This window comes from Eublepharis macularius, chromosome 10 (assembly GCF_028583425.1).
Source record: "Eublepharis macularius isolate TG4126 chromosome 10, MPM_Emac_v1.0, whole genome shotgun sequence".
Lineage (NCBI taxonomy): Eukaryota > Metazoa > Chordata > Lepidosauria > Squamata > Eublepharidae > Eublepharis > Eublepharis macularius.
Window position 1 is genome coordinate 74,388,119 of NC_072799.1, and position 22,048 is coordinate 74,410,166.

A 22,048-nucleotide genomic window follows, 5' to 3' on the forward strand; every position below is an offset into this window, starting at 1 on the left:
GGTCCCATACATTGCCTGATGTTACAATGCATTGAAAAAGGCATTTAAAAAAACAGGCTGAGCAATATACAGTTATGTTGTGTATCCCATAAGACTCAAACATACCAAATTCATGTAGACTTCAACGTGTAAAAGAGGTTTTGTGACTAGACACCTCTCCAACTTGACAGTACACTTTTCACCATAAGGCTGGTTAGTTCAGACTTTCAAAGTGGGGGACATGACTTATGGTGAAAGTGCAGGTAGAATACCTGTAAGGACACACCTACCAGGGCTGAGAAGAAGAGCAGTGATCACTGTATAAATATTAATGTTATCATTGTGTACACTGCAGCAAGTATTATACAAGAACTAAAATGCTCAGCTTTCTAGAAATACCTAGAATGAAGGTAGTGCAATCGAAGTGAATACAATAGCATCTGTATAGCCCTTGGGCTAGAATGGAGTGGCTTCTGTTCTGAATACATATTTTCTTTTCTATGCCAAAGATAACAGTCTTTCAAATAAGCCCATTAAGCCACTGTTAAAAGAAGCAATGTAATTCCAGAGCACTCTGTATTTTTCCCCCTTCCGTCTTGCCATTGTGTTCCTTGTTGGAGATACATGCCCTGTGGCAAGGAAATGAAAAGTTAATTCACTGGTGTGAAGGAAAAGGTGATGAATTTCTGTAAAGCACACTATGAAAGAAAGTGAATTCCTGATTTCTTGTATCTTCTTCATTCTCGCATGATGCTGGGCTGATTGGGAGAGGAGCTACTAAGTACAGTAAACACTTTTACAACCAGGCTTTAAATCCTGCTATTTTCTACTCCAGGGCCGTTTCCAGATGGCTTACCTGCACCCGCAACGTTGCGCGATGTTGTGCAAAACTCACGCGAGAAAACGCGATATTTCACATTTTCCCCGCAACGTGGCGCGACGTTGCAGGTGCAGGTAAGCCATCTGGAAACGGCCCAGGTGGGGCCTCTCAGAATTAAAACTCAACTCCAGACTACAGAGATCAGTTCCCCTGGAATAAATGTCAATTTTGAAAAGTGAACTCTATGAAATGATACCCTCCTCAAACCCTGCCCTCCCCTAGCCTGCACCCCAAACTTCCAGGAATTTCTCAACATGGAGTTGGCAACTATAACTACAAGATGATGGTGCAAAACACAGAGGAAAGAGGATCATTCTTGCCAGTATTCTAAGGAGACATTCTTGGAGAAAATAACATTTTTACAAAGGTGAGTCCTCCAAATGTTATAGCATGAAAAACATAAAAATAAAACCCAAAAGGGTTTTGTGCCCTTTAAAAACTAAAAGTTTTATCATAGCAGAAGCTTCTTGTGTATATTTCATCAGATATTCAAAATTGGTATAATACTAACATGCATAGGCATAGAAAAGAAATAATAGTTAATGGTGGAGTTAGAAGCCAATGTAACGTAATAGGCACAGGCTGTAACATTTATACAGAACTAATTTAATGTCTGCAAGTATTAAGCCCACAAACCCTGTTTGAGCCAAAACTGAATTGCATCAAGGTTCCCCCACTGATCTGTAAAAGTTGCCCTTTCCTAATAGATAAGCATTACAAACGTCAACATTCCGAAACTAGCAGGAGAATATTTCTGTCTCTTAGGACATTAGAACATAAGAAGAGTCCTGATGGATCAGAATAGTGGTTCATCTGGTCTAGAATCCTTTCATCAGTTGCTAGGGTTGCTAATTCAATGCTTGTGAAATACTTGGAGATTTGGGGACGGAGCCTAGAGAAGGTGGAATTTGTGGCTAGGAGGGACCTCAGCAGGGTTTAATTCCATAAAGTCCACCTTCCAAAGCAGCCATCTTTTCCCAGGGGAACTGATCTCTGTTGGCTGGAGATCAGTTGTAGTTCTGAGAGATCTCCAATTTGGAAGCTGGAAACCCTACCGGTTGCCTGGAGGCTGAACAAATGGCCTAGCATGACCTAGAACAAACAGCCTGGCACAGCTTTGCAGAGGTTGCCTGCTTCTGAGGGTTAGTCACTATGCTTAGGGCCAAGCTACAAGTGACGAATGACTTGGAGCGCAAGTGGAGTGCAAGTGAACAGGGAGGAATACAAGTGAGTCTGTTCACTTGCCATTCAAGTGTCATTGTCACTTGTAGCTTGGCTCTTAGCAGACACTGATGGTCCTATCCTCCATGAATCTGTCTAGTTCCATTCAAAGCCATCTGTGCTTATGGCCATGACTGTGGGCCAAACTACAAGTGACGAGTGACACTTGAATGGCAAGTGTATTCCTCCCTGTTCACTTGCTCTCCACTTGCTCTCCATTCAATCCCCTTGCCGTTCAAGTATCATTTGTCACTTGTAGCTTGGCCCTACATCTACTGGCAGTGATCCTTCTGATGTTGATCTAAACATCACTTTTCGTCAACAAAACCAATTCAAAAGGCAAGCTCGCCAGTGATTATCGGGAAGCTGGAGAATTTAGGATTCTCTTCAGGAAAAGCAGATTCAAATTCACTCAGTAAGTTTTTCTTAAATTTTTTGCTGAAGTTTCATTAATTGAGTGAAATGCCTTTTACTATTTAATGTATCTATTAAGAACAGGGTATCCCCCACCCCCACACACCAGTTAGGTAGATAGCAATCCCATCTGGTCAGAAAACATGTTAGAGATTGTACACAGGACTAATTATTTTTTTTCAAATTGTAATAAATTGACTACTTAAATGGAGTCACTTGTGGAGCTGGGTGAAAGCTTGCCCAGGCTCACAATCTAAACAGATGTTCTCGTAACTATCAGTTCGCTGCAGCATTTATAGCACACATCTGAGAAACACAAATCATGAAACAAACATGTGGTACATTAAGATACTTTCAAACTGATTAAGCCTGATCCTTTATTGAAAAAAACATATTAGACTCTTCCTCCATAGTTATCTTGCTGCTGCACTTTGGTTCCAAAGTGAGAAGCATCCTATTTGTCATTCATAACACTGATTGCTGCTTTTCATCAGAGAAATTTGTAGTGCCTTGTTCTGGTGAATTCCCTGTTAGCAGTTTACACTTGGGTCTTACAAATATTGAACACATGACAGGGATCCCAATCCCCTGGTGGGGGTGACAGATCCCCCACTACCACATTTTGCCCCCTGCCACCACTTACCTGGCCAGCGGGGGGTGGGGGGGAGGCAGAGAATAGGCTTCCTGGGCATGCTCCCGGGACTGGAACAACAATCTCACGGACATCATCGCGCTGCCCCAAGAGTGCTCCCATGCTTCACAACAGTCCGATTTGCAAAGCGCGCATGCACTCCCAAGTGCCATTGTGAAGTGCGCTCCCCAGTCTTGCATGATAATGTCACTTCTCAGAAATGATGTCATCACACCAACGTGGGGCCATGTGCATGCAAGGAGCATCTCTGGAAAACTAGGAAGGTAAGTGCTGGGTCCCTGCCTCCTACCGGGAGGGCAAGGGGACTTGGCAACCCTAAATAGTGACTCTACCTATGGTCTATACCTATTCACTTGAAGAGTGGAGTTGACTATTGGTGGATATAAGTTAGATGTGAATAAGCTTGCCCACACAACTTTGCATTTTTTGAGGACTTTGCTTTTTCTTTTGTTTTTGACTGCCTGAACAGGGCCCACAAGCATAAGGTCTGTTTTAGCCTTTAACTGAATGCTAGTAGGTTACAAGCAGCCATCTTGCTTGCCTTATATACATTTAATAAAGAGTATTTTAAGAGCTATTGTCACTGCAATCCTAAACAGAGTTACTCCAGTCTAAGCCCGTTCAACTCAATGAGCTTAGACTGGAGTAACTCTCTTTTTGGATTGTACTGTGTGAGTTATAGCTGGATGTCTTTGGAGATGGAAATCCTCTCCATACTATAATTTGTAGATCATTTGGTATAATTTTGGCAATGTGTTAAACACTATGTTGACTGTCCCTGTATACATAAATTCTATACATTCACCCTTACCCACACCTTTTCTTCATGATCTATGTCTATCTGGCTGTTTTCGTTGCTCAATTATGGCTGCTTTAGTACTAGAAATGAAAAGACCTGAATATACTTATTTCATTCTTCTTTCTGAGAAAAAGCAATGATACAGATACATCCTTCTATTGTATTTGTTACTGTCCTGTGTTATCTTTGCAAGTGCCAATTCAAATCCAGTGCTTCTGTTGCTAGAGTGTTGAGGCTACTTTTAGACACTCAAGTCTAAATCCATCCTTGGTTACAAAGGTCACCTGTTGTCCATGGGGAAATCCACATCTCTAACCTGTCTCACAGAAGACAATTTGCAAAATATATGGTTTAAGTTCTCAGAAAATGTAGTATTTCCAAAAAGCTGGAAGACAATCGGTAAGAAATATGTCATTGGCGATGAACTATTATTCCTTATCCAAATGTTAACAGAACAGCATGGAAAGAACGCAGAGTTCCCTGTGAACAGGTCTTTAGGAACAAACGTTTTCTGATAAATAGTTCAACATTAAAACTCTTCATACTTTCCAAACCTCTGGGAATTGTTTCATCTATCTGGTTAGTCTACTTACTTTACAAATTATTTTGTTCTATTTTAGCAGAAACTTGACAACTAGGTTCTTATCAAGAATATAGTTTAATTCTCAGATGGCCACAGGAGTCTAATGAGTAAAAGTCTATCTGGAGGGGTAGTTTTGGCCCCGTCATTGTTTTCCTCTTTATCAATATTTGGCTTCTTAAAATCTGTACTAAGCCTTAATATGACTCAAAGATATAGCTCTTCATCTTCAAAGGCTGATTATATTTTTATTTGAGCCTCCTATATTGGTATTATCAGTCTTTTGATCTGAATGAAGATCAGCATGCACTCTTGGTTAGAATAATTTAAAAACAGCTAGTGCTAATATTAGCCAGTGTAGGAGACTTAATGTGACTCCGAACAGAAGAAAATTTTTCATGCATGTGAAATTTTAGCAGCATTCATTGCATATCAAATACTCTTTGATTTATTTTCACAGTGCATTTAGTCTTGGGTGAATGTTGCCTTTTGGAATGCAACAACATACACATTTCATGGCCCTTTGACGTTGCTGCTTCTTTCTTCTGTTGGCTCTTACATAAAGTGTTTGCATAGCAAAGATCTGCTCAGAGTGTATGCTGGAATAAATGTGAAGGTTCCAAGAGATTCTGGTTTGTTTTTAACACATGAGTAATTGCTTCAAAATGTTGCCTATTAGAAACATTCTTTGAAAACAACAAATGCATAACTAAGAAATTCCACAGGATTAGAAATAGGAAATCCCTCTTTGAAGTTCCAGGGAACAACGTCATGGTTCACTATTGAGAAGCTTTAGGATTACTTTAGCAAGGACAGTATCACTAGCCCTTAACTTTGTTTGCAATGGTTATCTAAGTTCATGGATATTTTTCTTCAAATAGTCATAGTGTTTCCGAAATGTGCATCTTCAGAATTGTGAATGACACAATAAGGAATCTATTTTAGAGATTGAGAGCAGGAGTAGTTCAATGAAGCACAGCAGGATTGCAGCCTAGTGCATGAGAGTTATGTGATGCTTTGGCTAGTTAGCTAGTTTAAACTAAATGGAATCAATTTCTTCACGTCTTCCAAATATTCAAAGAAAATATGAGGGGTAAGAGCACCTAGTATCTCCCATATACACTTGTAACTTCTCAGTTGGAGAGTTAATATTTCCACAATAGCTCAATTTTGCTATCCTCTGGTTATTAGACATGGGCATGAACCACAAAATGAACCCAATTTCGTCATGAAAATGGCCGTTTTGTGGTTCACGAACCAGAGTTCGTGGAAGCCTGGTTTTTCATGAACTTCCACGAACTGTCTGCTGGTTCATTTAGTTTGCGGATCAGCTGCGTGGATCGGCTGCTTGTTAGAGAAATCCCTCCAAACCGGTAGCATTGAAATGCCCCTTTCCCTGCCTCTGCACAGCGGCAGGGAAAAGGGCATTTAAACCCCCAGATCAGCTTCTTGTCGGGGATCTCCCCAACAAGCAGCCGATCGAAGCTGGTGGGGGTGAAATGCCCCTTTCCCTGCAGCAGCAGGGAAAAGAGCATTTAAACCCTCTGATCAGCTGCTTGGCGGGATCTCCCTGACAAGCAGCCGATCCAAGCCAGTGGGGGTGAAATGCCCCTTTCCCTGCCTCTTCACAGTGGCAGGGAATTTAAACCCCCTGATCAGCTCCTTGTTGGGGACAAGTTCATGAAAGTTCATGGTTCATGGATCTGGATGAAACACGAAACTCTCATTTTGTTTTCCCCCCCAATTCCTGCCCATGTCTACTTGTTATAAGTGAAGTTGTTTAGAATTAAGCGTAAATGACATTCCTGAAGTCACATGGAAAGTTTGGACAAAACAGAACTTGAAAAGCAGAGTTTCCATATCTCACACATTTTTCAGTCATCAAGATTGTTACGTGTCTGTGATTTCTTTAGTAGTCATATAAGAAATATTTATTTACTTCCTTTAGTCCTTGCCTTTCTCTCCAACCAGAATTGAGAGAGGCTTATATCATTCTCCTCTCCACCATTTTACCCTCACAAAAATCCAGTGAGATGGGTTAGGCTGAGAGCGTGTGACTGGCAGAAGATAACTTCATGAGCTTCCGTGGCAGAGCGGGGACTTGAACCTGGGTCTCCCAGATCCCTGTTCAGTACTCTAACCACTATACATACTGGCTGCCCAACATATAAGAATATATTGGTATTCCACTTATTTTCCAGGAGGAAGCAGAACAGCTCTCGTTCCCTGAGCATTCATTTCTCAAAAGCTCTTCCAAAATTTAGGAATAAAAGCCAAAGGCTGGGTGCTTATTCTCAAGTAGGTCCAGCTGAATGTTGTGATGGTGCTTCCATTTTGTTCAGACCTTGACTACGGGCGTGCATATATATATATATGGGTATATATGGGTATTGGGGATCCAATAAGTATTGATATTCCTGATATTCAGGTCCAAAAATACTGGATTTTTTTCAGGATTTCAAAAATAACCAGGTCCATTATTCCCCATGGGGTAATCTTTCTGGGGGACTGAAGGGGCTGTTTATAATGCAAAATACACTAAAATTGCAGCAGAATGCAGTTTCTCTTGCCCTATTCCAAAGTTGCTGCCTGCTCTCTAAAGACCTCCCCTCCCCTAAGTTTTAAGAAGATTAAGAGCCAAGCTACAAGTGACGCCTGACACAGGTTGGACACTTGTCAGCTTCCCTCAAGTTTTGATGGGAAATGTAGGCATCCTGGTCTTGCAGCTGTAATGGAGAGCCAAGCTGTAAAACCAGGATGCCTACATTTCCCATCAAAACTTGGGGGAAGCTGACAAGTGTCCAACCTGTGTCAGGCGTCACTTGTAGCTTGGCTCTAAGTCAAGGGATCCAATTCTATGGACCCCTGAACAAAGTTCTCCAGCTACTCTACTTTCTATCCTGTGGGGAGGGGAAGGAATCCCATGCTTTCTTCGGGACAAAGAAGCCTTAGCCAAACACACAAAAGCAACCAACCACCCCAAATAAGAACAAAATGACTTTGACTTTGAAGCTACCAAAGTCCAACAGAGCCAGAGAATCCTAGGAAAAATCCAGTTTAGCAAAAGGCTGGCATTGAAGCTGCAGCTTGGTCTCCACTCAGTTTTCACAGGCCAAAGAGGGATGGAGAAGGAGGCAACTCTTACAGGCAAATGGAATTGCACATTGGGGAAAGGTGAACTGTCTGTCCAGTCACATGATGATTGTCTCATATTACCTCATCATTTGCCTCATCCAATTCACAGCACTGAGATTAGCCACTAGGAGAATGGACACTGGGTAAGTCTGTTTTCTTTCCTCTCTTTAGATCTATTGCCCCATCCTTTGCTGCAGAATATCCTCTTTTCAACCTGGAAAGTCTCATCTTTTCTCTTATTTAAAACTGTTCTCAATATTTAGGGCTACCTCCTTCCCTTGTTAGGATGCACGCCAGAACCCTTCCATATCCCTTTCCCTTTTTCCAAACCAGGAAATGAAATAATCTTGTGTTTTTTGAATCTCACTTGTCCAAGAACTGGGGATGTAAACTTTCTGGAAAATGTGATGTTGCATGTGCATTTTTGGCTGTCCCAAGCTTAAGCTTTTCCTTTGAACAATTTTGTCTCCTATTAGCACATAATGATATATGACCTAGCATCTTTTCTCCTTTGGATTCCTAGCCATCCAGCCACCAGTACTCTGGCTGTACTGGATTTTAGCATCAGTAGCTATAATCTCTCTCTTGCTCTGTTCCTTCCTCTTTCAAACCACTTACTTTCCCTCTTGAGTGAAAGAACTTGCTTTATAGTGGATATTTAGTACTGGGTATTGAGCGCTGGGTTGTTAAAATTGTTTGACTGCTAGAGTCTTTCTAATTCCCTGTCCAGATCTTTATTTCTGTTTTTCACTCTAACCAGATCCATGTACTCCTTCAAAACCTATAACAGTACATTGCCGCAGAATTTTCTTACAGATCCCCTGTTACGGTTATGTGGATCACTGCCTAGATGTGAAGGTTAAACCCTAAGCCAGTAATATATTAGACAAGAAACAAGGGATGGTGGAAAACAGTAGCTTCCTTACACTGGAATATAGTATGAATTTGGTCTCAGGTTAGAGACCAAATTAACACATTGATGTATCTAGTGTGCATGTGTAACAAGGAAAATCCCAGCTAACAGATCTATTCTACCTCTTCATCAGGAGTACATCTACTGGCCATAAATGGTTCTGTCAAGTGGTGGGATAGAGGCCTTTCCACCAATGGTGTACTTGCAATAAGCACTGAAGAAAACTTGTGTGCTCCTTTGCAAGTAGATACAGTATTTCTTACTATGGCTTGGATCCATTGGGATGTTTACACAGGCACAAGGATTTTCCCCTAGGAACAGGATTTGAGAGGGCATTTGGAGCTGCAGCAAATAGAGGGGGGGGAGTAAGAAAGTAATTCTGCACAGGTGGAAATCCTTGTGCCTGTGAAAAAAACTCGAGTGGATGAGAGCACATCTGATGTGGAGTACAGAGGCCAACAAGTGTAGGTGTTATGGGGGAAAGTTCTTAAATTAGAAACCCATTTTCCTAATCAACTACCAGTGACTTCATATAGGGTGAAATGGGAAGGGCATATCTAATCCCAAAGAATATGGCTGGAGACACTTATAATAATAATTACATTCGATTTATATACCACCCTTCAAGATGACTTAACACACCCACTCAAAGCGGTTTACAAAGTGTGTTATCATTATACCCACAACAACAACAATCACCCTGTGAGGTAGGTGGGGCTGAGGGAGCTCTGGAAAGCTGTGACTGACCCAAGGTCAAATAGAGGAGTGGGGAATCAAACCAGGTTCTCCAGATTAGAGTCCCGTGCTGTTAACCACTACACCAAACTGGCTACCTTAGTCAGTAATAATACACCAGGCAGTTTGGCACAATGAATATATAACTCAATGTAGGTACCAGCCTCCAAGAACATCACATTCAAAACTGCCAATTAAAAATCAGTATTTCTTTAATTACTTAAATGCAGAAGCCAAAGTGTAGGTGTTGTACTGCAAGCAAGCTGTGTGGGATGGAAGAGTGGTCATTCCCAATGTCTGTGAAAGAATCAGTCTTTGCCTAAAGCAGCACAGCTTTTCGTATTTTTTTTCTATGCACAGGAAAGCCGAAATGTCTTACGGGATCCTCAGAGGTTTCAATTAATTTCAAAAGAAAAATTATTGCATTAATTTGTTTTCTTCAAATATAATTTTGAATTACTTATTCAGTAAGGCTTTTCCCAGTTGCCTTTAATAAAATGATAGAGATGGGCTTATGGGGGGAATCTTAATTGTTCAGCATTCTATTTTTGTTTGACTCATTCTAGACCTTAGTTATTAACAATGAAGCTGCTGTTTGTAAACCTTGGTACCTGATTCAGATGTCTGCCTAGGGGGTTTGGGGGATTTTTCTTGTATTTCATTTTTTTGGCATGCTGAACACTGCATTTGCGATCAGCAGTGCAACCAACCATGAGATTACATGCTTTCCCATTATTTACATGAAGGTAAATCTTTTAATTATATTTGACCTTGTAGTCCAATTTTATTAATAAAAGATAAGAAGTCACAACAGTGTTAAAGCCAGTATGTATGAGTTTTAATACTGTAATATCTAGTTATCTGCGTCTCTAATAGAATGTGTCCTTAAGCTGCTAAATAGTTGTTGGATATCTGGACCATTGAGAAATCAGCTATGAAGCCAATCAAAATATTATGGCATTTCTAAAATATAAAAAGGGTTTGTATCCATACATTTATCTCTGTGGGATCAAATTATCATTAATTATTGAATTTTTAATTCAAGTGTTGTTTTTATTATTCTCATTAATGCCTACACAGAAGTTTAAAAGTGGCATCTGTAAAAGTTGCTTGCTTCAGATTTTAGTTTTAAAATAATATGCTGATTATGTCTTTCTGTGCTAGTTCTGCTCAAGTGCATTTAGGCTATATTATTGCCTCATTTATGTGAAATATATTCCCTATAATCAAAACCAAGCTGTCCGCAGAACTGGACAAGTCTTCACTCTTAATATATGCCTTACCTGGTTCGTACACTCTTGCCCTATATGTTGCTAGAAAGTTCATTGTGCCACCTCCATTAGCTTGGCAATTTATTTGTTTAGAAAATGAATGAATGTGCCAACTATCCAGAAACTTGCTCAAAGCAGCTCACAAAATAAAAACAATACAACAATGAAATTATCACAAGAAAACATTAACATTACCAGCACTAAAATAAGCCAAGAGTCTGCTAGGTACATAAAAGCATAATAAAAACAATCTCAAAAATAAAATCCAGTCTTTTGGGATTAGAGTTACAAACTCTCTATAGTTCTGCTAATAGAACTTGTTCTTCCCTAAACTTGAGGATTGTCCCTAATGTAAGTTTCCCAGCAGAATACCTTTACCAACTTTTGGCTCCCTATTTGTGTAGAGCCTTTTCTCTGGCCAGATTTAATGTTCTTCCTTCAGCCATTTTATCTGGTAGATTTCATGGGATTCTTTATTCTAGCAGATGTTGTCCTTGTTCGATGGACTGTGTTGAAACTGTTTCCCACATTCTTCTCCAGTGTCCTTTTTATCTGGCGCCACGCCGGGATCTTCTACATGCTATATTAGCCCAACTTTCAGAGTTTTCTGATGATTTTAAGGTTCAGTTTCTGCTTGACAACCCAGATGTGGAAATAACTGAAATAGTAGCAAAGTTTCTCTACAGTGCTATGGCTATACGCCCTGACAAGTAATATCCTATACTGGTTTTGCTACGCTGTTGTCCTGTTCCTATCTGTAATTTTAATCTTACTCTGTATGGACTCGTTTTTGTATTTGAGATTTTATATTATATATATGCCAATAAAGGCTTGCTTGCTGCTCTGCAATAAAAACAATTTGAACAGCCTGAAATAGTATTAGGGTTGCGAGCTCCAGGTTGATTCCTGGAGCTTTTGGGAGTGGAGCCTGAACGGGGTGGGGTTTGGGGAGGAAAGGGACTCAGCTGGGTATAATGCCATAGGTTTCACTTTCCAAAGTAGCCATTTTCTCCAGGGGAACTGATTTCTGTCTCCTGGAGATCACTTGTAATTCTGGGAGATTTCCAGCCACCAACTGGAGGTTGGGAGCCTATAAAACAAGCAATGAAAACACAACTGGAAAAAAAATGGAAGCTTTCATTTAAAAGCCTGATTAAAAAGAAATATTTTCCTATGTTACCTAAAAACTAGTATAGTAAACTCTAGGAGAGCATCAAGGAGCTTGGTGTTCCAAAGATGAGCTGCCACCGCTAAAAAGGCCTGTCTTGGTTGCAACTTGCCTCACCTCTGCAGGCAGGGTCACAGAGAACAGAAGTTGAGAGGGAGGGAGGATTTTAACTGGTGGGTTGGGCAGTATGAATCTTAATTGGTGGGTTCGACAGTCATTCAAGTAGCTTTTATCCAGTGACACTGCACTGTGTGTACAAACGAGGCTTGCATATAGTTGAATATACTGATGGAAAAAGAACCTCACACATCCTTACAGAGAGCAGCATATTTTTTCATGAAGTCCAAAAAATTATTTCACTTCCATATCTGCACTGTATGGGGTTCTTGGATCATGTGAAGGAATCCTCATTAAAAAATCCTTCCTACCGTATGTTTGATCAGTCCTCCTTCTCCAGAGGTTCCATTGCACTGCATTCATTCATATTCAGCTCTTATAACCACACCTTCTTCTCATTCCGTTTTCCAGTTGTTGTCGATCCTTCTTTCTCCTCCCTAGATTCTCATCTCTTCATAGATATTTTATTTGTGCAATGGTACTTGCTGGTGCTAAATACTGGAAACTTTTTCCAGAGCTTTCCCAAGTCCTGAGGGGAGAATGGTGGAAATTGGCACAAACTTATATATGAATATTGGCACAATTTTAAAATAAAGAAGCCTTTGAGGAAGAACCTTGCTTTTGCCTCTTCTTCCACTTCTTCTTGTTTTACCTATTCCCCCCCCCATCTTCATAATTGTGTATTGTTCTTTCCAATGAAAATAATTTTATTAGTTGTATATGAGCCACCAGTAAGTAATTTGTGATAACTGATTGTACGGAGTAAAAAATTCACTGACAACTAGGGTTTCTATTGAAAAGTAGGGAGATTCTGGAGGGTAAGAACTAGAGATGGGCACGATCCAAAAAAAATTAACGATCAAGCTGATCATGGATCGGCACCGGCGACGATCCCGATTTAACGACCCACACCAAGTATCTCCCGTTCCCGATCCGTGGATCATGGATTGTGGATCGTGAAGGCAAAAGCGGAGGGGCGCCCCGCTGTTCTCAGCGATACAGGAATGCTGGATGATGCCGACGGCATCTGTGTTTGTGTTTGGCCATCTGTGTTTGGCTGTCAGAGCTGCCTATCAGGGTTTGCAGGGATGAGATTGGAGTGCCCATGGCTACAGAACACCCCCTTCCCCCTCCCTCCCCTGGGTGTCTTCTCCCAACTTGTGACTGCTTTGCTGCTCCGTGGTTGGAAGGAAGCCCTGCTGATCAAGGAAAGCTGGGCTTCCATTCGGGTTTCCAGGGCGACAGAAGGAGGGCAAACAGAGCTCAGGCATTCCCCTGGCTCCATTTCCAGGGGAATAGATTGCTGGCGCCTGAGTGTCTGGATCCCCGATCCAAGCCCGATCACCCCAATCCAGGCCCCTCCTGATTGCTGGATCATTGGCCATGGACGATAACGATCCGCCAGGTCACAATCGCGCGATCTCCATTATCGTGGGGTTTTTTTCCGATCGTAATGTGGATCATGCCCATCTCTAGTAAGAACCTACCTCATTAGCATCAAACCAATGCTACAATCTCTCTTCCTGTATGCACTATGTGTGCTGTTCTGGTCACCATATCGCAAAAAAGGGCATTATGGAGCTGGAAGAAGTATAGAATGTGGTAACCAAGATGATTAGGAGGTTTGAACACCTTTCCTATGAGAAAAAGCTGAAGAGTCTGAGACTTTTCAGTTTAGAAAAGAGATGTCTGAGGGGTGGGGGAGATGATAGGGGTTTATAAAATTATTAATGTGATAGACAGGGTGAACTTTTTCTGCCTCTCCTAAAATATTAGAACTCAAGAGCACTCAATGAAGCTGACAGGCAGTAGATTCATAACAGAGAGAAGGAAATGCTTCTTTACACAATGAGCGATTAAGATGTGGAATTCACTGCCAGGGGATGTGGTGAAGAAATGCTTCATTACACAATGAGCTGTTAAGATGTGGAATTTACTGCCAGGGGATGTAGTGATGGCCACAGGCATAGACAGATTTAAAAGGAGATTAGACAGAGTCATGGAGGATAGGTCTATCAGTGGCTACTAGCCATGGTGTCTAAAGGGAACATCCACATTTAGATACAGTGAACCTCTGAATACCAGTGTCAGGATGGAACTTCAGGGGAAGACCTCACCCCTTAACCTCTGTTGTTGGCACTCAATAGCAACTGGTTGGCCACTGTGTGAGACAGAACTAGATGGACCACTGGTCTGATCCAACTGGGCTCTTCTTATGTTCATGACTGACCTCATCACATTGGCTTGACACTCTAGGATTCAACAAAAACTCTATGATTTGAGGTGAATCCTAAAGTGCCATGTCATTGTGATGATCAGGCTGCTCTTGGATAGTGCCTAGAACTCAGTTAGTGTAGAATACTTAGGCCAGAATTCTGATTGAAGAGGGTAAAAGGGACTATGTCATTCCCACCTTGTTCCACCTATACTGGTTCCCAGTTTGCTTCCAGGCTCAGTGTTATTATTGACCTTTAAAGAACTATATGACTTGGGGCCAGCATACTTTAAAGACCACCTGCTCCATTATGAACCTACATGACCACTGCAGAGCCAGTTTGTTGTAGTGGTTAAGAGCGTGGGACTCTAATCTGGAGAGCTGGGTTTGATTCCCCACTCCTCCACTTGAAGCCAGCTGGGTGACCTTGGGCTAGTCACAGCTCTCTGGAGCTCTCTCAGCCCCACCCACCTCACAGGGTGTTTTGTTGTGGGGATAATAATGGCATACTTTGTAAACCGCTCTGAGTGGGCATTAAGTTGTCCTGAAGGGCGGTATATAAATCAAATAATATTATTATCTTTGGAGGCCCTGCTTTAGGTTCCCCCACTATCTCAGAGCCAAGCTACAAGAGACAAATTACATGAGGAGGAGCATCTGAAGGGAGTCGCAATGGTAGCCAGGAAGCTGAGTATTAAAAGTGATTGGAAGACTTTGTTAATTTCCCCTCTCTACATAGCCAGGGAGATCCCTGCTCAGAGGATTTGTTAATTTCCTCTTTGCCTCCAGAAGGATCTGTCAATTTCACTTACCTTTTTAAGAGGCGAAGAAGAAATAAAAAAACTCTCTGAGCAGTGATCTCAGTTTCCTGGCTAACATTGTGACTCCCTTCACCTGCTCCTCCTCGTGTAATTCGTCTCTTGTGGCTTAGCTCTCAAGCTAGATGAGTGCCAATCCAAGCAAGAGCTTTCTTGGTTGTGGCACCAAGATTATGCAGTTCCCTCCCCAGAGAAATTTGCCGGTCCTACTGTATCACTGTCTTTCACCAGCAAGTGAAGACTTCCTTTTTATCTAGCATTTCCTCACTAATTCTTATTGATCCTTCCTCCCATTGATGTGCTTTGTTTTAATTGTTTTTAATTGTTTTATTATGTGTATGTTTTAATCCTTGTTTTAATGGTTTATTGTTTGCCACCTTGGGGACCCTAGGGAGGAAGGGCAGTTTAAATTGTTTTAAATAAATAAATTTGAACAAACCAATATTATGGTTTTATTAATGTAAAGTCTTCCTCAGTGCTGTGCCGTAATACTTTCATTTGCCCAAATGTCTTTTCAATTAAGGAAAGCTTCTACTGTGAGCACAATGGGACACCTGAACCAGCTTTTGATTTCTTCATAATAGACTCAGCAAATTGGAGAGCAATAGATATCCACAAAACTGAGAGAATACATTAGCAAACATTTACTTTATGTGAACGTGTGTCTTGAATGCCTTTGCTAGAAGCCCCCCCCAAAAAAACCCCAGCCCTGATCATATGGCTGCTTAGCAATCTCATCTTGAACACCTGACATCTTTCAGTTATGGGAAACATTCATAGCATCCCTGTAATTGTACAAACTGTACCATAGGGCTCCAGAATGTTTTCTCTTTATATTATAGATCCTTAGAGTGGGTGGGTGGAATTGTGACAACAGGCTGTGTAGTCCACATACTGGAGAGCAATAGTGAGGCCCTAACACAATTAGCAACCACTGGCAATGAACCAGCTCTCCTCACTCTGACTTTGAACTTTTTGAGCAATTCAGATTGCTAAAGGACTGCAAGTATCCTTGAAAAACAGTCAAGAAATTTACATATACATATACATGTATATGTATATGTGTATATACATATACATTTATATTAGAGTTCAAAATTGTCTTATAATATAAAAATAGAATTGTCTTGTAACATAAAAAAGAGAATCTGCCCATACAGTGTGGTTTTTCTGTTTAAGTGTGGTTATTTTGTCCAACTCCAATGCACAGACAGCCGAGCAAACTCCTTGAAGGATTCCATGGAACTGTGTTCAAAATCCAGAATTAGGGCAAAAAGAACAGAGAAGCTTTTCTAACCAAGCTCTAGACTGCTTCTTAACCCCTAAAGGCTGTTCGGATGTTCTTTGTTAGCACTTCACCTACTCTTAATTTTCTCATTTCTCGTGTCTGAAGAAAGGAGCTCAGTCTCTCAAAAGCTTACACTCTGAAAATCTTGTTGGTCTCTAAGGTGCCACTGGACTCAAACTCTGCTGTCTTATTGTGAACCATCATGTCTACCCACCTAAAAGTATCTCAGTTTATTTTTGTTTGTGGTAAGGCAACAAATTCCTTTACAAATTTATTAGTGGTGAACGTTCTTGGGGGGGGGGGGGTCCTTTAAGAAATTGAGGCACCACGGAATGCCTAGAAAGCAAAGTATTGCTCAATGTATACTTAATATTGTTCCCATTTGGGGCAGTATGGCTTTTTAAAAGCAGCTTTGGATGTAAGTAATAACATACTTTCTCAACCACTCTGAGTGGGCATTAAGTTGTCCTGAAGGGTGGTATTTAAATCGAATGTTGTAGTTGTTATTATTATTAAGTATATGATGGTGGTGTTGGAGAGTGCTCTTAAGTCATAGCTGACTTATGGCAACCTCTGGTGGGGTTTTCATGGCAATAGACTAACAGAGGTGGATTGCCATTGCCTGCCTCTGCAACCATAGTCTTCGTTGAAGGTCTCCCATCCAAGTAATAACCAAGGCCATCCCTGCTTAGCTCCGGAGATCTGATGAGATCAGGCTCACCTGAGCTATCCAGGTCAGGGCATTATTAAGTATAAGAAGATAATAAAAAGCTCTGGTTGTCTCTGCCTCTCCAAGACCTACTACTAATGTATATCTGGAATGGGGGGAACCTGGGGATTCTGAAATGCAGCACAGGAACAGCAAAGGATGGATCTACAGAGGTTGAAGAGAAAAGCATAAGAAAGAGAAAATAGCTTGATCAGAAAGAGTCAGCATCTAGACCCAGCATCCAATGGCAGTCTGATCTTGGAGGTTCCTTTCTTCCATTGGATAGAATAACAATTGCACATTTTTTCATATATATCTACATACATTGAAGTGCTGGACTCTTTTTTGTTGAAAGGATATATTTCTAAATAGGAAACATGGGTATTCATGGGAAGCAGGCCCCATTTAGAGACAACCTGCCTTGTCAGATGCTGCTGTTTTAATTAACTTGCTTCCCCTAGTCAGGCTATCTGGAAGAGAACTAAAAACTACGTTTATCAACAAGGAAATGATGAATAGCATAATATAGGAATATAACGTAGAAATTGTCCTATTGGTCAGACAAGTTGTCCATCTCGTCCAGAATTCTTTTTTCACACAATGGCCCACTAGTTGTCTGGGAGGACCCACATGTGGAGAACCAAGGCCAAGATTTTCTTTTAGGACTGGTTTTCAGAGGTTTACAGTCCCTGAATGTGTAGGTTTCCTTTAATCACCATGGCTAGTAGCCACTGATGACCCTGTGTTCCAAGAATCTGTCCATCTATGCTAGCTTGTTTGTTTATTTGTTTATAGCCCATCTTTCTCACTGAGACTCAAGATTACACGTTTTGAGTCAGTACAGTCAATTTCAAAGACATTTCAATTAACAATGTAATAGCAGGACTTCTCAAAGATTTAAAGCCTACAGAAACCCAATACAGTTCCATGAGAAACTGTTTGAACCAATCCCCTGATATCCACTTCTGCCTCCAAACACCTCAGGAAGATTGCATGGTCAACTGTATCAAAGGCTGCAGATAGATCCAGGAGGAGCAACAAAGAAGCATAGCCTTTCTCTACAGTTAGGCAGAGATCATCAGCTAGGGCCACCAGAACTGTCTCTGTCTCATAGCCTGGCCTGAAAACTGACTAAAAAGCGTCCAAAGCACCAGAATTATCCAAGATCATCACTGTACTCATTGGAAGCAAATTTTATAATCATTGAGTGAAGGAGTACTTTCTTTTAACTGCTGTCTGAACTTCATTAGGTATCTTGGAGTAGGAGTATACAAAACAAAATGACCTGGAAATACACCCAGAAATCACGGGGGGGGGGGGGGTTCATTAAAGTAGTTTCCAGAATGGTGAATGAAATCCATGAAACCAAATTATAATGATACGTTCCCCCCCGAAAAAAAGTTTGTGTGCTTTGTTTTACTTTGGTTGTTACTTCAAAGCAGTGGCAGCATCTTGGGATGTGCGCTTCGGGATTCCAATTTGGGTTAAATAGCAAATTAGGTCCAATTCGCGAAGATTCGGTATTCCCAAATCAGAGCCAGCATGTTGGCCCTAATTCAGAAATACTGAAGCAGAGCAACCCAAAGCGATTCAGGTTGCTTCGGGTTTAATGGGAGTACTGTTTGCATTTGCAAACAGCTAGCAAAGTTCTGCAAAATGCAAGCTTCCTGCTCTTTCTTAGCAGAGGGGAGGGGGAGAAGGAGTGAGTGATTCATTACAACCTCCTCCTTCCCCCTCCCATCCAGTAAAAAAGGCAGGAAGCTTGAAAGCTAAAGGACTTTGCAATGGCAAACCGCCCCGTAACAAAAAGTCTGCCAAGAAAACATCATGATGCAGTGTCCCTCCCTCCCATGGGTCAGTAATGACTCGGTGCTTCCACAGGGGACTACCTTTACCTTTACCCAGGCAATGGCATTGTGTCACCTCTGTAGCAATCAGGTCCTTGTAGGGGAAACCCCTCCTCTACTATTGACTTTGGAAATGTTTGCAAGGGGAACCAGGCAGACTTCAATCATAGGTTGGGGATGCTTTGGCTTATGTGTCTTAACTTCCTGGTTGAAGGACTGCGAGACTTAAAAGTAAATTAGAGGGGGGGGGAATCATTTCTAAGAAGAGAGGCACAAGGCCTTGATTCTGGCTGGAAGAAGTCACATGATCTGTCTAAGCTAGGTGCTTCTGTTGCAATGACGTAGACGAGCAAATGCACATGTTAAGAAGACATTTCTGTTCCCTTTTCATATATCTATATAGTCCAACCTAAGTCATTGCTGAAATAGCTCTTGATCTTTCTGCATTCAGGCAGAACTTAAGTTCTCTTCAAAGCAATTGTCTGGACTGCTGTGTGTGTATGTTTTTAAATTTAATGAGTAAAAACTGTATTTTAGAGAACAGGAACAAGGAAAGACAGTCCATAGTAGGTGTTCCCCTATCTCTTGAAGAAAAGGGCACAACTAAAATATTACAAGACAACAATATTTTCTTCCCAAGAAAATTGCTAGAGTTGTGATAGTGTTGGCACATCTTGCACAAACAAATTTCTTATATCTGCTTGTCATACTTTATACCCTGACTACAAGGGGTGTTAAAAAAAAAATTGGGGTAATCTGGATCCAGGTTTAAGAGATAGAAAAAAATCCAGGATCCCTTGAAATCCATGTCAGATTCTTTGATCTGGGTTAACCAGCCCTATGTGGAATAATGTCTAGGTGGCTGTGGGGGGCATTTTTTAAGCAGTCTGCACCAAATGTACAGGGAACATACTCCTGACTGTCCACTAAAGACTACCAAAATTTCAGGAAGATTAGATACTGGGCTCTAATTCTATGGGCCCTGAATAAGCCTCCTCCAGCCTCTCTCCATTGGTTCCTATGGAGAAAACAATTCCATGCAGAGATGGTTCCTCAGAGGGTTTGTTAATTTCATGGTCACCTCCCAGGAGCAATCACAGCAGGCTCTGTCTTTTAAAATTACCCTCCTGTAGAGAGGTGAAACTACTCTTTTCGAACTACTCTTCCCAGCTAACATTGCGTCTCCCTACACTTGAGCATCCTCATGTAAGATGTCTCGTGTAGAGATACTCTCACTCACTGCCTGAGGATTCCAGAAAGTTCTGTCACAAGATTGTCAGAATTTCCTCCCTAGATGCTTGTTTTTAATTCAGAGGATGCATCTTCCCACAGCACTCGAGATGTTTCTTTACCAAACACAATGAATTCATAGTTTACTGTGTTCCAGATGATGTTTCCTGGTGTTTTATGGACTGAACACCCAAACAGCTCTGTAGCTCCACTTAGTGACTATTTATAATCATTGCATGCATTATATCGCAATGAATTTATAACTGTATTCTTTCTTACTCACTTACCTGGCAGTAAATTATGAATTATTTTCAAACATATACATCTAAAATTAGGATGCAAAGCAGTAGCTAAAAAAGAAATACCGTAAGACTCATGTTTCACCAAACATAGAAAGATAACTCCTTATATTAATAGTGAAATCACTTTGAGATTAAATTTGAATGCTAACCACTAAATCCCAAAATTCTGATAATCAGCCTGAACTGATAGTTTTCTTGCATTTTCAAATGTAAGTGACAATATATTGGTGCTAACTGCAGTTCCTTTTAAAGATGCTCTTTGATGATTTGTAAACAATCAATCACTTCTACAAGGAAGTTATTGTCTCTGGGTAACAATGAATAATAATATCTGATTGGATGTATACATCCAAGGTTTTGGTTTTAGCTGCTTTCTAAGAAAACCAGCTTTGATCAGTTGCAATAAATAAATAGACATGATGGGAATACAGCAACCAGTTTTAAGGGGGTTGGAATGGTCTTTTTGAGAAAAGGGATGGTGGGTGAATGTGAACTGAAAGTTTCTGTAGAGTTAAAGAATAGCCAAATAGTAGTTAAAAGACTAATCTGTAAGACGTGAAAAGACTAGTCTGTAAATTGGAAAGTGCCTTTGTGTCACTGATTTCACTCAGAACTCTGGGTGTGGGCGAATGGAAGGCATTCCTTGTGGATGAGCAAAGATCATCAGGTCATAAATCTTAGTTTAGCCAAAGCTACTGTGAACAACTGCCCTTGAGTCTACATTTGAAGCAGATTCTGCCTGCCTGCCCCTTGATACACAATCTGAAGAAAACTATTTCTACAACAGAAGGTCATTTTCAATGAAGAGTTTTGTTTATACTCACCATCCTGTTTCCCTTGAGCTTTTGCATTGTGTTGTTGTTGTTTTTTTTGCGGAGGGGGACCAACATATTTCACATTATAATTGCTCTTGCAGCATGTTTAAGAACATTTTTTCCACTAGTAACTGATTGTTCACATTACCTTTTTATGGACTAACTCAGTGGTTCCCAAGTTTTGTTGGGCCTCCACCTCCTTGGGTCCCATAAATTCATGCCCAACGCCCCCTACCGTAGCCCGTAAAAAGCATTGTCACCTATGTTCTATGCTCAGGCTGGGTTCCGGTAAATGATAAACAGACACTTCTTTTTGGTTGGAATGGCCACAACTTTATGAATGACAGCCAGACTGGAGCATTGGCCAGGCATTTGTTTTTGTGAATAGTTCTGTCTTCCGGAACACCAGTACCACACCTTCAAGGCACTGCCAAAAACATCTTGTTCTGACGTGATGTGCCTCATTACTAAGCACAGTGTATTCATTGTACTTTGTTTCTCACTGTTTACTATGTGAAAATGTAGTTATTCCCAGTTCACAAGCACTGACTTAAGCAGTAATGGTATCTTAAATTGTTATTTTACAGCTAACTGCCCAAGAGTTTGCTCACAAAGTATTGTTTTTATCATGGATTGAGCAATACAATTCTCAAACCTGGAGAGCTTTTTGTGGAGGAAGACTTATCCACAGCAGGGAATACGAAATTTGAGGGAGTGGAAATCATAGATGTTTGTGACATCCCTAACTTTATGGCCTTCCAATGGTTAGCAGTAGCTTCCCTAGCTCTATATGGATTTTACTCTTGTTTTAAGGTTAAAATTAACCTAGTTAAATGAGTACACCTTTGTACTAGGATCAGTGGTGCTCATTTCTCCTGTAGTTTCTGCTCTGTCTTCTGAACAGACTGCCCCTTGAATAAGATTGAGAATTAAGAATTTAAGAAAAACATAACTCACAGT